The sequence below is a fragment of the Lagopus leucura genome, unplaced genomic scaffold, assembly GCF_019238085.1.
Source record: "Lagopus leucura isolate 7727_CA_CO unplaced genomic scaffold, USGS_WTPT01 Super-Scaffold_100002, whole genome shotgun sequence".
In the NCBI taxonomy this organism is placed as follows: domain Eukaryota; kingdom Metazoa; phylum Chordata; class Aves; order Galliformes; family Phasianidae; genus Lagopus; species Lagopus leucura.
In genome coordinates, this window is record NW_024962263.1 from 84,504,113 (window position 1) to 84,519,766 (window position 15,654).

A 15,654-nucleotide genomic window follows, 5' to 3' on the forward strand; every position below is an offset into this window, starting at 1 on the left:
AAAAAAAAGAAAATGCAAAGCTGTTCCAATGAACAATCACATTTTGAAATATTTTTTCCTGGTAGTGGAAATTTAATTTAAAAAAAAGTGGAAGTCATCAGAAAATAATAAAACATTTTCTGACTAGGGAAGAAGGTTTTTGGCTAGTTCAGAAAATCTGGCTATCGTTCTCATCTTTGCTTCAGACCAGCCATGTCACGGAGGCCGTCCTTTCTCAGCAGGTTGATTTCCTTTCTTCAGACGTCATTCTGCCTGTGATGGGGACCCTGGGGCTATTTAGGCCTTTGATTTCACTCAGTGTGGCAGTGCCTATGGTGTTCCGAGTCTGTTATTCTGAAAGATGGACAATCAACAATAAATCTGAGAGGATACATGCCCACAGACCTGCTTTGGGTGGCACAGTGATTAATGGCCAGTTGTCCTTGATACACAGCAGAAGGATCTGGCTGATTATCACTGCTGGTTATTCCAAAGCATTGCCTGTAACAATGTTTTCTGTCACATCATTGTTCTATGTGGTCTTTTACAGATACTGACTTTACAGAACCAACCTCCAATATTTCACTTGTTTTGAATTTCTCTGATATTAATGTCAAGAAGGTCCCCTCACTTCCTCTCTTCTGTATTTTTACCTCATTTCTCTGTTAGTCTGAACGAATAACAAGAAGCCACTCAGTTTTTACTGGTTTAATATTTGTTATTCTGTGCTTTATGACTTAGAATAGGTCTTGCCAGGCAAGGAAGCCACCAGAAAAAGAGACTTACTCAGTTCAATATGACAGCAGGATAGGCAGGTGTCATCTCATGATGACATTTAAAGGTGGACGAGCCCCATGAGTGAGGGAATTCAGTCTGCAGTAATCAGTGTCAACTCCGATGTAGATCATTTTTGTCATCTTTGTTTATTCCCTTGAGAGATCTCCTTATAATAATAGGAAGACTGTAATTTAAAGGGCCAGGGGAGTTGGAGAATCACAGAATCACAGAATTGTAGGGGTTGGAAGGGACCTCCAGAGATCATCAAGTCCAACCCCCCTGCCAAAGCAGGTTCCCTACAGTAGGTTGCACAGGTAGGCATCCGGGCAGGTCTTGAACATCTCCAGAGAAGGAGACTCCACCACCTCCCTGGGCAGCCTGTTCCAGTGCTCCGTCACCTCACTGTAAAGAAGTTCTTGCGCACATTTGTGCAGAACTTCCTATGCTGCAGTTTCCAGCCGTTTCCCCTTGTCCTGTCTCCACTCACCACTGAAAACAGTCTGGCCTCGCCATTCTGCCCCCCACACCTTAGATATTTATAGACCTGGATCAGGTCCCCTCTCAGTCTTCTTCTCTCAAGGCTGAACAGACCCAGTTCACTCAGCCTTTCCTCATAGGAGAGATGCTCCAGGCCCCTCACCATCTTTGTGGCCCTCCGCTGGACTCTTTCCAAGAGGTCCCTGTCTTTTTTGTACTGGGGAGCCCAGAACTGGACGCAGTACTCCAGATGAGGCCTCACCAGGGCAGAGTAGAAGGGGAGGATCACCTCCCTCGACCTGCTGGCCGTGCTCTTTTTAATGCATCCCAGGATGCCATTGGCCTTTTTGGCCACAAGGGCACACTGCTGGCTCATGGCCAACCTGTCGTCCACCAGGACACCCAGGTCCCTCTCCGCAGAGCTCCCCTCCAGCAGCTCATCCCCCAACCTGTACTGGTGCATGGAATTATTCCTCCCCAGATGCAAGACTCTACACTTTCTTTTGCTAAACCTCATCTGTTTTTTTTTTTGCCCAGCTCAATGGGCTAAACTACTCACTATTTACAGAAGGCATGTTCTCCTACCAGTCCAAGTGTAGCTGACCACACAGGTCAGCCTGTACAGGATGTACAGCATCCTCCCTCTTTCCTCCTTGGTGCCCTGAAATACCAAAGAAATCATTTGGCTCCTCAGTTAATCTGCAGGGATGGAAAATATCATCTTCCCCTTTTATTTAAGGGAGGTATGTTACATCTGAGAATTTGACAAACTCTGATTGGTCATCTTTCAGAGCTTTGATTTTAATAAGAAACAATGAGCAGCACTTTGCAGCCAGCCTAAGCCAAAAGATGCTAGAGTTTGTTATAGCATAGATCCGTAAAGCACTGAAATAAAGACTTGTGCAGCTGATTTGCTGCTAATTAAATGCACATGTATATACAGAGCTTTGTTTTAGCCACCAGATATTTGATCTGTCTTGACTTCAGTCTCTGCCTTTTGAATACCTGAAGTCAAGACTACCTGTGCAGATCAGCATCTCTAAATCTATGCTTCATCCAGTCTGGCTCGACATGACCCTTGAGGCCTGCAGCTGCTGCTGGGGCAGGCAGGCATGTGTAGGGAAAGATACTGGTCATGATGTATCAAACACAGTTGCCACAGCAGCACACCTTTTTCTTCCTTTCCTTCCTTCAGGAATCTTGACTGTGTTTAAATATTAAACCTGGAAACATCTCAGTGTATCCCCTGAGGACTCTTTCTATTGAAAACATCTGAAATCCAATAAAATTAGCCAGTCTTTTTGATGTTTGTAAAGTGGCTGCTCACTGAGGCAGCAGGTTTGGGATACAATATCAGACTCCCATAAAAATATCTACATAGCATTTCCAATAGTGCTGATAGCTGTAACCTCTCTGCCACATATCACATTCTGCTCACTAACACTACCCTCTGTTTGAAAAAAAAGGGACACTGAAGAGGGTTTGTTTGTTTTATTCTTACTTCTATGTAGCATTGATTTACCTTGTCTTAGAGAAATCCCTTAATCAAAAAGTACTTTGAGCATACAGAAATCTATTCAGCAAAGGATCTCACTTCCTAGGAAAAAGTTGATAGTACCCACTAAATCAGGGCTTGTTTCAACCTTACCAAGGATGAAAACTTTTTTTTTTTTTTTTGCCAACAGGTAGAAAACTCACAAATTTTAGCACTTAGGTTTTTGTTTAGCTATGATGCTTCACTGCTATCAACTCCCTAAGAAACAAATGGGGAAGGACAACAAAATCTCCAGGTATTTTTCATGGCTGCAGACCCAAGCACGACTGGAAAGAATCACAGTGGCAGAACTCTTTAGGATTAAGTTAACGTGCAAAATAAATCTATGTGATTTGCTTAACGAAATGCACTGATTCCATGCTCTGAGTCTGGTATAACAGCAGGACAAACCTTCACGTCCCACAGAAATACCTCTTTTTAATTTTCACGTCATGCTCAAGTGCTATTCGTGGAGATTAGAAGGAACAGACTCTTTCAGAAGCAGCTACCTTAACCATTGGCCTAAGTCAGTTTTCCACTGAGTAGCAGGCACTTTTCCAATTTTCTAATACATACTATTGCCTTGGCAAAGAGTAAATGGGACATGGTGCCAGGACACTTGTATCTAGAGCACACTTTGACTCCTTGCTGTATTTGCAGAAATTCCAGGTACACATCATTAATCACAAAGCCTGTCCTGTTCTTGAATTATTTAATACAATATTGGAGGAGTTCTGAATTATTTAAAGCAATATGTGAAAGGTTCTCTACAATATACATGCAGAGATTATTAAGAGCCTTGCTAAACAGATTTAAGTTGCTGGAACCCAATATCAGCTCCTTGTGTTCCATAGCCTTAATTCAAATAGAGAAAGAAACTGCATGCTCCAGTCCAATAGCCTCCTAAAATTTCCCCCAGAATTTACTGCAGCTGTTATAAATAAGTGAATTGACTTTAATCTATCTAATCGATTGCTCAAAACATTACAGGTAAAAAGAAAAGGACAAATGAGTTGTAATTTGATGGTAGAGGAGAATGGAAAAGCCGAAATATTTACCTGATCCTCGTGTACATGTGAAACAGACACATGCTCTGCTGTGGGCACTGTGCTCTCCAGCTGCAATGTTCAGTCCCACAGCATTCCCCACACAGCCACTATTTCTGCTGTGCATACAGATGTTCTGAGATACTTTCTGAAAAGTCTTCTTTTTGTTCTGTTGCAGTGTACAGCTCTTTTTGAACCATGATATTACGGACATAATGGATGACAGACACACATCAGCACCCTCTCCCTATAATTAAGCCTGAGAATAGACGGCTCATGAATCCTTATAATGAATTAAGTAGGAGAGGGAGCCCAGAATTTCTTGGCTCCCTCTTATCAGTCAGATTGCAAGATAGGTGAGTGATGGGATCTAGCCATATCCCTTATCTAGCCAAATATACTGCAAAGTATTTTCAGCAGCAGATTTCCCCCTTGGATGTACTGTAGTGCTCATGCTACATGAATGATTTCCCACCCAGAAAGAGCAGCTGGATCACTAGAAGATCAGTGCAGATGGTGCTCCAGGAACCAAATAACAAAGTTTGGCAGCAAAATGAGACTTGAGTGTAGCTTCATGAATAATTAAACTGACCCCTAAACAGCAGTTTATATCCAGACTTAGCAGCTGTGACCTTATTTTGGCTATGCTTTCCCATCATAGAATCGTTAAGGTTGAAAAAGACCACTAAGATCATCAGATCCAACCATCAACTAAATCTCATCCCACAGTGGCAAAAAGTGGTCCTGTTCCACTGACCAAAAAGGTGGAAAAAGATGGACTGGGGAGATTCCTATTACCTTGGAGAAGAAAAAAAATGACAGCTGAGAAATTCTCAGTATCAAGAGAATTAGCTCTGGCCTGCTTCCTCCTCCTCTTTCTCCTTTTCTGTTACAGGCATTTGTTAGGAGAGATGGAAAATAGCTCTTTAAAGGACACTGAGGACAGTTGCATATAGAATTAGGACCATATAGAAGTGAAAGTTCAGGTGACCATTATCAGAGTTGCTGTCTCATGTTTGGTTATGTGTTTAGACACTTTAGCAGGTGCACTAAGGTTAGTTCTTCTGAAAACTTTTCTTCCCAGCCAAGAAGATGGACTGGAATTTCCTGCTGAATCTTTTCCCACAGCTCAACAGAGAGACAAGATTCTCTTCCAGTCTGAGGATTGCAGGAGCTGCAGTTCTCTGTGCAGAGGTACCACCTACTACTCCTTTAACCTGGTCCAATAAGGATATGTACATTAAAGATTCATTTTCAATACAAGTATTCTCTTCCCTCTGTTTCTACATAATTCATGGTTTTTGTTTGTTTGTTTGTTTTAAAAAAAGGCCTGGTCAGTTTGATTTGTTTTTTTTGTTTTTTTTTTTTTCCCTGTGGAGTTCACGTCTGACAGATGCCATCATCACATTGGTGTATATGTGCAGTTATTTGGTCCTGACCTGGTTAGGGTTAGTAGCATAGGAGGCAATGCAACATTCCTGAAAATTACATAGCATTTTCCGGTTGTTAACTCTGTTAACTAAGGCAGAAGAGGGATTACCAGCATGTATTTTTTAGCCAAGTAATAGCCTTTCCATTCTTATCAAAAAGGCCATGAACTTGTTATATGGCCAACTGTAATGCAACAGGATTGTATATGATGTTGGATCATCTTAGTTTATCCATTCTGTTTTCCCTATGAGCTTACAAGGACTTAAAATCTATTTGCTTTTCACTTTGTTTATCCTTGATTTAAAGGTATGACAGCAAAAAAGTGGATGCCTATTCTTCATTATCTCTCTGTATGGAGTAAAGCACGTTGTACATCATTGCTGGTGGCTCTGCCCTAGTAGGAAAATGGGATATGAGTCTGTGTGTGTGCAAGGGACAAAGGCAAAGACACAAGTCTGTGCATTGGAATTTTGCACTTTTGTCCAGCTGTGTGGCAATTAGAGAAATGAGGGTCAGATTGTCCCACTGCACCTCCACCTCAAGTATTCCTAGTACTGCGTATCAGGAACCCTGCTTCAACAGCAAGGTAAATTTCTACACTTAGAAATGCTACAGAATTATTTTGGGATATATTCTGAGTTATTAGACCATCAGTAAGTAGCACATAATCACTTTTATAGGGCTTTAGCCGGATAAAGCTGGTTCTTTAAAAATCGTGTTCACAAGTATTTTAATCTTAACAGCAGTGATCTACAACAAAATATTTCAGTTGGAAGGGCAATAAGATAATTGAGGATGGAGGGTAGCTCTATTCAGTTCTTTCTGCTTTCTCTGGTTTGGAGCATGTTCACTTTTGAACTTTTCTTTTAAAAAGCTATATAGAATAACATGTTCTCTTCCCCTATTCCTCTTCCCCAAGCTTTACTGTCATTGGCTCTGGCAGACTTTGCCCTGCACACTTTCCAACCACTCATTCAGTGCCACACTGTTGTTACTTCATGCACATCTAAAATAATAACATAAAAGTCAACCAACCAGTGCTGTATCTGTACTGAAGCCAATGCAATCACACCAGAGGTACAGCTTGCCTTTGTTTCTTTCTTTACATTGTCAGTTTTTCCTGCAACCTTTATACAATTTTAATACAATTTTAAAATCTGCCAACGAGTTTAATGGTAATCAAGTTATGCCTTGACTGTTGAAAAACGGCTTTATTAATATATTATTTTTGTTTCATGGACATCCATTCTCATCACTTTATTCCTTTGAAATCAGTTTTGCTTTTGTAGAACTTAAGAGCTATGTCCTTAATCTCAGCATCCTTATAAAGATATTCAATCTCTTACGTTAATCCAGTGACCACAATATCCACCGTAAAATTGTTTTAAGGGCAATGTAAACTTTCAAAGGCAAACATGATGCAAAATATTTGTAAGTCATATTTTTCTCAAGTTCTGAATAATTTTAATTGTCTGGCTTTTCAGAAATAAATCTTTTGTTTTGTTATGCAACATTATTTTCCTGCAGAGTACTCTTTGAGATGCACAAAAACACTAATACAGAGATACCAATCTTCTTGTACCATTATCATGGTATTTTGAAACTTCTTTGAATTATCTGCAGTTTAGAAGTTTAGAAGGCTCTCAGTTTGCACAACAGAGTCTTTCATTTAATTTAAACACAGCTACCACTGATTATGGAACGCATGCAAGATGGCACCACCACAAAGAAATAAATGCCTGCCTAGTTCTTGCTACCACTGCAAACTGAACATTATGCTGCAGCCTGGGGTGTGTTCTTTTGCAGCATTGCTTTCTCTGCTAAGTGAAATATTTGGGGTAACATTCTGACACCTTATTCACATTCTGCAGTAACTTCTAGCACTGGAATCAGTAAGAGTGCTCAAAGGATGAAGAGTTACATAATGTATGTTTGAGGCAGGTAGTATCTGATCCCCCAGAATTTATCTGCATTTCTTCTCCTTTCAAGTCTGCTCATCAAAGAGTTTATTAGAACACATCTAAACAAGCACTCCCCTCCTGCCCATTTACAAATGCTGATGTGGGGAGAGCAGGATGCCAAACAAAACCGCAATCCCTCTAAAGTATAAGACAGAGAAATTAGAAAGGGAAGCAATCACAAAAGAGCCACTAATTTAGTTATCAACAATCTGCAAAATCCATATGAAGCAATTACTGTGTTGAAAAGGAGGGAAGGAAATTGCACTACAGTCATTTGTAGAGTGTCATTCAAAATTAAAAAAAAAAAAGTACTGTTAGAGATGGGAAGTCTGGCAAAGTTATGGTGACCTGCAAATTTTATGTGATTCTTTATTAATAATAATAAAAAACCATCTTAGGATAAATATTCTAACAGGCACATTTACCTAAGAAGAGAAGCTGCTATTACAGCATTGTCCAAAACAAATGTACCGAGAAGACTGCATATTGAACCTGCATGTACTGGCACTGCTGGTGTCCCTGAAGGACCCTTCTTTGACTTCTACAGCTTCATTCTCTGCTCTCATGCCAACAAATCACAGTACTTCCTTTGGAAGATTTCATATCCTGAGTTCAGTCAACCTCACAGACCTCACGTCCTGGGAGACTCAGAAATCCATAGCAGAGCTCCCACGTGCTACCCTCTGTGTATGTGTTCACAAACAATTGTAGAGATATTTTACCATTTTGACTTCTTTGCAGGTGAGCTGGAATGCTGAAGAAAGTTCTTCAGAGACCCAAGCAGGCAGGATATGAACCAGGATAGTATGGGGAATGATGCAATTACCTTTACTTGGGGATGATAGAATCGTAGAATTATAGAATGGCTTGGACTGGAAGGGACCTCAAGGACCATCAAGTTCCACCCCCCTTCCACAGGCAGGGTTGCCAACTACTACATCAAACACTGGATCAGATTGCCCAGGGCCCCACCCAGCTTGCCCTTAAACACATCCAGATGTATTTACAGTACTCAGTCACATAAAAAGTAACTATCTCTCCTAGCGTTGATCAGGACAGACTTAAGAGGGGACAGGAGAAACTCTGGTCCCTTCTACTCACTGACTTCTGTGTTAAACTCGTAGTTCCCATTGTTTGCCAGCTCTACTCAGGTGGCTTAATGCATGGATTTAGAAGTTTGTTTTGAGCTAGTATGGCCGTTGCATATAGCTATGGTTAATGGCTGCATCTGCTAAGCTTGGTTACAATATGAATAAATAATTGTAAGCAATGAGGATGATGCCAAAGCCAAGAGGACTGATGAAGTTGGAAGGTTTTTGTGTTTAGGCATTAATTCTAGAAAGCTGGGGATTTGCATCCATTTACTGTCACTTACATAAATAAAGCTTGGTTTCCATGTGGCAGGATCCTGGGGGTTGAATTAAGATTAATGACTAATCATTTTAATGAGTCTGTCTCCAAATCACATTGGAAAATTGAGTTTTGGTGCCTCAATTTCCCCTAAAGAAGGCATAGAAGGTAAAAATTCCCTTCTCCAATTCTGTTTTTGATGCTGCCTTAAGCATGTTGGGTAGCGCTATGTTTGCTCAGCATTTACAACAGCAGTGGCTTGCGCTCAGATCAAGTATTTAAATGAAGTTGTAATGAATGTCATGACAACAGATTTGTTTTTCAGCTTCTCGATTATGTACTACTATAAATTTAATACAGGCAACTTCATTATGATAGCGGGGCTTCTGGTTTGTGTTGTAGGTCTGAATCCAGAAACACAGAGTTGTGATAAGGAGTTAATAATAAAGACAATAAGGGACGGGTTAATTGAACTCTAGAATTGTTTTGACTAAGGCTCACTCAAGTCCTTCACTAAGGTGTTTATTTTACCTGGATTAAATCATTTGTCCTTTGCTGGAAAACTTACTGTATGATGTCATTCAGCATCAAAGCACAGCAGTGTTTTTCATGATCTATATAATGATCAGTGTTTTTGCCAGTTTATCTTGTCTTTCACATAGCAATGATGTGCATTCCCAAGGTGCCAGATGTTTATACCCCCAAGTAAGTGAAATGTAGTAGAAAAGGACGTTGTTTTGATGATTCTCTTATAGCATATTCCTAACAGTGCTCATCCGAGCATCTGTGATGACAGTAGTAAATAATGCTTACAGCTCCTATAGCACAATACAGGCTCAAAATGAAATTTTAGTAGTAGTAAGCTTGGAGACCTCTGAAGAAGTGAGCGTGTACTGAAGGGAGAAAGTTAAGCACTGACTGTGATAAAACCAGGGCAAGCCAGGAAGTGTTCTCTGAGGAGTGACTTTTACATAGAAAAATCATAAAAAAATGCTTCACTGAGTGGGTAAAACCAGACAAACAAATGGACTCCAGGGAAATTACTGTTGAGGGAAAAGAAATTCTTTAATTTTGCACTACAGATGAAGTTTACCTTTGGTTGGGGTAAATATTTACATTTGAGAGAGAACTCACTAGAAATTAACAGATGCATTCTACTTACCTAAGAAAAATAATTTACTTGCAATCAAACCTGATATTACAGTGTTATAAGATGTAACAGAATGGTGGAAGACTTCGTATTATCCTTTTCCTGATACTTCAGACCAGACTGAGATTTCAGAATGGCTATGCCCCTGTCTGAAGGCATACTTGTAAGACAAGATGTAAAATAGTTGGTTTGAGAATACACATGTAGTATTTGAGTCTGTGTTCTCATGTGCCACCTGAAAAGCAACCAAAATAAAAAACATGCCATTAATAGTTTGGTTGTAGAATTGTGTCACAATCCTGGCAAAAGTGGGTAAGGACCACTCATGTGTGTTCCCTCCAGCACAGTTTGGTGGATACTGGATGTCAAGTCCTTACTGGCCCCACTGTGCAATGTCAAATGCCAAAACTCTCACAGAGAAAAGGAAGTGGAACCAGTGGAGCTAAACACAACACATTAACTATTCACTTTGGAACATAAGGGATGAGGAGATAAATATTCAAAGTCATCCCAATAATAGCAATGCATAATATATCTGATGATTCCCAGATTATTTTTAGAAAGTGTTGCATTGCTGCAGTGTTCAACTGAAATATCACCCAGTGAGACTCCAGCATAATTAAGCAATGATTAATCAATACTTAACTAAAGAAATTAAGCTCAGGAGAAACAATTAATTGAAGTTAAGTGAACTTTGACAGCTCATATTAAACTAAGGCTCTAATTAACAAAAGCATTGTGCATCCTTTAAATGGAGAGACGTGCAGGCTTCAGGTGCTAAAGATGGGGTGAGTCTTACGCTGCAGATTTCCAGATGATGAAGAGGTGCTGACAGAGAGTTTCACTTCAGACTTTTTTAACAGAGAAGCTGATTCCTCTTCTCTATGTCCAAGATGCTATTTGGCACTACAGGTGGCTATTGTGATAAAAAAATACATTACTTTTTGGTACCATTCAGTACAGTCTACTGTGGAAGATCGTTACTACCTGTGTGAGACTTATCCCATCTTTTCTCCTTTTTCTGACCTGGTTATACCTTCTGGTCAAGGTCAGGGACACAGTGAGGCACCTGTGGCACTGAGCAGCACCTGCCTTGAGCAAAAGGTATTCCAGTTGGCAGAAACTACATACGCAGGAATAACCAAAATAAAGTGTATTGTGAGTCCATGCCTGGGTGTTGGCCTCTGCGGGTAGAAGCCAGGGTTTGCCCCTTGTAGGACATAGCTGGTTCCAATGGCCCTGCTACAGGGCACAGCTGAGCCCAGCACCAACCTGGCAGCACCTCAGGGACTGCAGCACTGGGGACACAGGCTGAGGAGGAGGCTTCAAGCAAGGGAGAAACAGCAGAGGGACCCCAGGCCCAAAGAGGAGGAGGACCAGAGGGGCTCCAGGCCCACAGCAGGAACCCCCTTCAGCCCCACGGTGCCCACCTGGAGCGGATCCCCACAAGTGGATCTCTCCACTTGTGGTTGAGTTGCAGGCAGTTGTCTCTTCCACCCGCTAGACCCCAAGAAGGGATGTGTCCTCGAGAGGCAACCTTGACACAAAAGATTAGGATGCCTAGCAGGAGGTCAGTCTCTTTTCTCAGGTAACTAGCAATAGGATACAAAGTAATGGCCTTAAATTGTGCCAGGGGACATTCAGGTTGGATATTAAGAAAAAAATTATTCTCAGAAAGAGTGGCGGGGTACTGAAACAGGCTGCCCACGGAGGTAGTTGAGACACCATCCCTGAAGGTGTTCAAGAGAAAGGTAGATGTCTCATTGGATGACATAATCTAGAGGAGACACAGGCCTGTGCTCATAATTGTACTCAGTGATCTTAGCAATCTTTCCAGCCTTAATGATTCCATGATTCTATGAGCAGCACCACTCCCTAAGGTAGCATGCAATACAAGGCTGCAACCTGGAGCTCCTTTAAGGGGCAGGAATGGGGACTATAGCCTGATCTGAGCCCCACTCTTCTGAGAGGGATCTTCCTCTGGAGAGAAGGACCTTTCCGTGCTGTTTTTAGAGGCACTTGATAATGGAACAAATCTCAGAAGGGGAAAAAAAAAAAAAAAAAAAAGGAGGTGATTGGCTAACGGATTAATTGCTCTGTTAATTGCTTTGCCTCTGGTGCTCCTGTCCCTGAGGAGAAAGGGCCTGAGGGTTATCCCAATCCAATGCTAGTTCTCCTAAATGATGAGCAATTATCTTCCAGGTAATGACTGCTAAGTGTGGAGGTTGCAAAGTAGCTCCATTCAAAATGATGGATGGGTCCAAAGTTGTACTTCATCTCTGGAATTAACACTCAAATTAGGAGCTGATATACTCTGATTCTATGTGGAGTGGGCCTGACGTTGCAACAATGCAAATAGCAAAATCTACTGCAGTAAAGTTTCAGATACTGAGCCCAACTCCACTGCTAGAGCCTTGTTGAAAACCCTTGTTGAACAGTTACAGATCTAATTTTCTTCTTGTTGAGATCTCTAGAGGTTGCTTTAACCATGGAAGCATTCTGAGTGCTCTGCAGAGGTGTGGCAGCTTTTCTCCACTCATTTACTAAACTTGAGCTAATCTGATCCAATGAATCTCCACTTGAGGGGCAGAGGAGCAGTTTACACACTACTGATGGAGGTAAGGTAATGATATGATGTTTCAAGGTTACAAAGGAGGAAGTGGAATCTAAGTACTGGCACTATTTTTGCTCTGTAAATAGTTGTACATCAATACCTCGGATCTGTAACTGTGGAGATCCTGATTCTGCAGGGTACATGTACCATGGGGGAAGACTGCAGGAAACTGCAAATCCAAATGAGCCAAAGTTGAAAAGCAAAATGAAACAAAACAAAACACAGCAACTTGCCTACAAAAAAAGCACAAAAGGTGAAGTGACTTGCTTGTGGACACATAGTAAGGCAATAGGAGGATGAGGAAGCACATCCTGTGCTCTTCCCATTAAGGCACATTGCCTCTTCATTAAGCGTGCCTTACTAGGTGTATGATGCATAAAGTGCATGTGGGTGAGTTTTCCCAAGCAGCAATACAAACATGCATTATTGCTATGCTCCTACCTGCCGTATTTCTTCTTTATTCACCAAGTGGTGGGAGCTGTCTCTGTCTCATCAGTTAAACCCAAGAGTGATGATTTCCAGAGGCATTGCTACTTAGTGGAAGAAATTCATCCTTAGGCTAAAGGACAAAGCACGAGGCCTAAGTGTTATTTAAATGGCTCATAAAGCATGTGCAGGCTCTTTAGCCAGAGTGAAAATCACCCTTTGCTAACACAGGAAATAATCCTGCTTTCTTCTGCCTTGCCCAGTCTTTTCATGATGATTAATCCCTTTCCTTCTGGTTCCCATTATTTCTGTAAATGAGAATATGCTGTAACATTGCTGAGGTTGGGCTAATTAAATCAGCTCTTTCTTATCTCATTGATCTGCATTTTAAAGCTGAGCTGATTAAGGAGGGAAGAGTATATTTGATTAGAAATATGTTTTTGCTGGTTAGTTACATCAAAGGGCAGATTACAGGAGAGCAGAGGAGCTGAACTCACGTGGCTGCTCTTAGTGGTTGTTAAAAGAAAGGAAAAATAACATGAAATAAAATCCAAACTCTGAGATGTGTTTTTAATCCATATTTTCTAAAAAAGCAAATGACAATACCTATACTTTCTCTTCTCAAAAAGTTGTAAAGGGACATGTGAAACTATGATACTGAAAAAACACCTCCATACTCTGCATGGTGCTACAGACAGCACCTTATCTAACATCAGGAAGAAAGCAGGCTAAAACAGAAATTGCTTCCTGATTTTATGGACTATATCAACAGTGTCATTCAACACCCCTGATCAAACCCTCACCTGGGCTGGCAGCCAAAGCAAGGCTCAGAGCAAGGTCCCAGGTTGATCCTCTGCTTGAGCAACTTATTCAACTCTTATGCAGTTTTTGCAGCATTTCCAACTGGCCTATCTGCATGCATTGTTAAAGCAAATGTTACAGCTAATGTTGGAACAACAGCTGGAAGAAGGTATGACTCACTGACAAAATCCTTCACTAATGCGTAAGGCCCTTTATTAAAGTCCTGCATTAAGCAAGCAGTTTTTGGTAGCTCCAAGAATGTCTCATCCTCTGCTCAAGTAGGACTTTACTGGGAGAAAGAATAGGAAAATGGACTAGGAATAGAAGCTCCCTGATTCCTTCTTCTTTGAGTTTTTAAGGAATATGAAAGAAACCAGGTCTTGTGTGACTTCTTGAATTGTGAAAGATCTCCTAACTTCTCAGTAGGGTTGGGACAAAAACAGAGGCTTTATTCTGTGTACCATTGTTGAAACATACTGGGAGATGGGCAAAGCCTCCTGGATTTCCCTCCTCTAGACTACCACTCGTGAGGCTACAGTGCAGTTCTCAGACTTATGGTTAGGATGTTCCTCCTCTTTGACACCTTTGTACCTGTGCACTTGTATGTCAACAGAACTGTGTCCAGTTCTGGGCTCCTCAGTGCAAAAGAGACCTAAACATAGTAGAAAGTGTTCAGTGAAGGGCTGTGAAGCTGATTAAAGGAGGGAAATATCGGCCCTAGGAGGAAAGGCTGAGAGAGGTGGGACTCTTCAGCGTGTAGAAGTAGTGGTTCAGGGGAAACCTTAGCAGAATGTACAAATATCTGAAGGGAGAATACAACAAGGATGGAACTAGGCTCTTAAAAATGGTGCCAAGTGTCAGGGCAAGAGGCAGTGGGCACAAAATGAAACACAGAAGCTTCCACCTGAACATTAGGAAGCAGATCTTTACTGTGCAGGTGACTGCCACAAGTTACCCAGAGATGTTGTGGAGATCTTGAACATCTTCAAAAACTGGACATGGACCTGGAAAACCTGCTCTGGGTGTTCCTGATCAAGCAGGGGTTTGGACTATGTGATCTCCAAAAGTTCCTTCCAACCTCAGGCATTCTGTGAATCTATGGTCGTTACACATGCTGCTCACTTATTCCTTCCTCCTCACTATTTCATTTCAGGCTTCACTCATGGTCCTGAACTGATCTACAATTGTAACTTGTAGAAGTTGTTTGTTGCATTCATTCCCTACAGTCAGCATTCAGCTGATAATGTTGTGACTCATTCTGTCAGTGGTTTAATTTTGTCAGTGGGTTTGGGAGAGCTCATTGAAAATGGGTGTCAGGATGTTTACATTCTTTGCCTGGCATGAGGTCAAGCAATCAGAACAGTAGCTACAGACAGCAGAGATAAACCCATAGATTTAGTGTTAATTGGAAAGGCAGTGTAGCTGTGATAAGAACTGTTAGAAGAGAGAAGAGAATTTTACTCCCAGAGTGACATTATGCAGTGCTATTCTTTATTAATGAAATGCCGTAAGCAGGTAGAGAGGAGCAAAGGACTCAAGAAATTTTTAATTACAGGTTTCTGAATTAAGAGACCTTTTTCTGAAGACCAAAAGCACTTGCAGTTTCTCTCAGCAACCACCCCTGTCCCCATAACATTTTACTTGAAAAACTGATGTAAGATTGCAAATATGCAGCCATATGTGAATTCTGGCAAGTTTCACGTTTTCTTTTCAAGGATGGTAATAATATATAACACACTAATTACAGGAAGATACTTATTTAAAAAAAAAAAAAAGACATCAAGACATGTATGTCTAGGAGTTGAAACATCCTGAACTTCAGGCCCAGTTCTTACGACGTGAACAAAACACACTGGCAAGTAATCTGAAAACAAGCTTTAACCTCCAACAAAATATTGAGTGAGAATTATGAGTTCAGCTAGCATGGGACTTCCAGAAGTTCTGATCTGTAAAAAACCAATACTAAATATTATCACTTCGTGCCTTAACATTTTTCATTTGTGTCAGAAGTGAGGTGATACAAGGGTTTATTTATATACAATGAAAAAAAAAAAACCCAAACAGATATTTATTCTTAAAGGAGAATAAGAGAAATTGTTGACAATCAT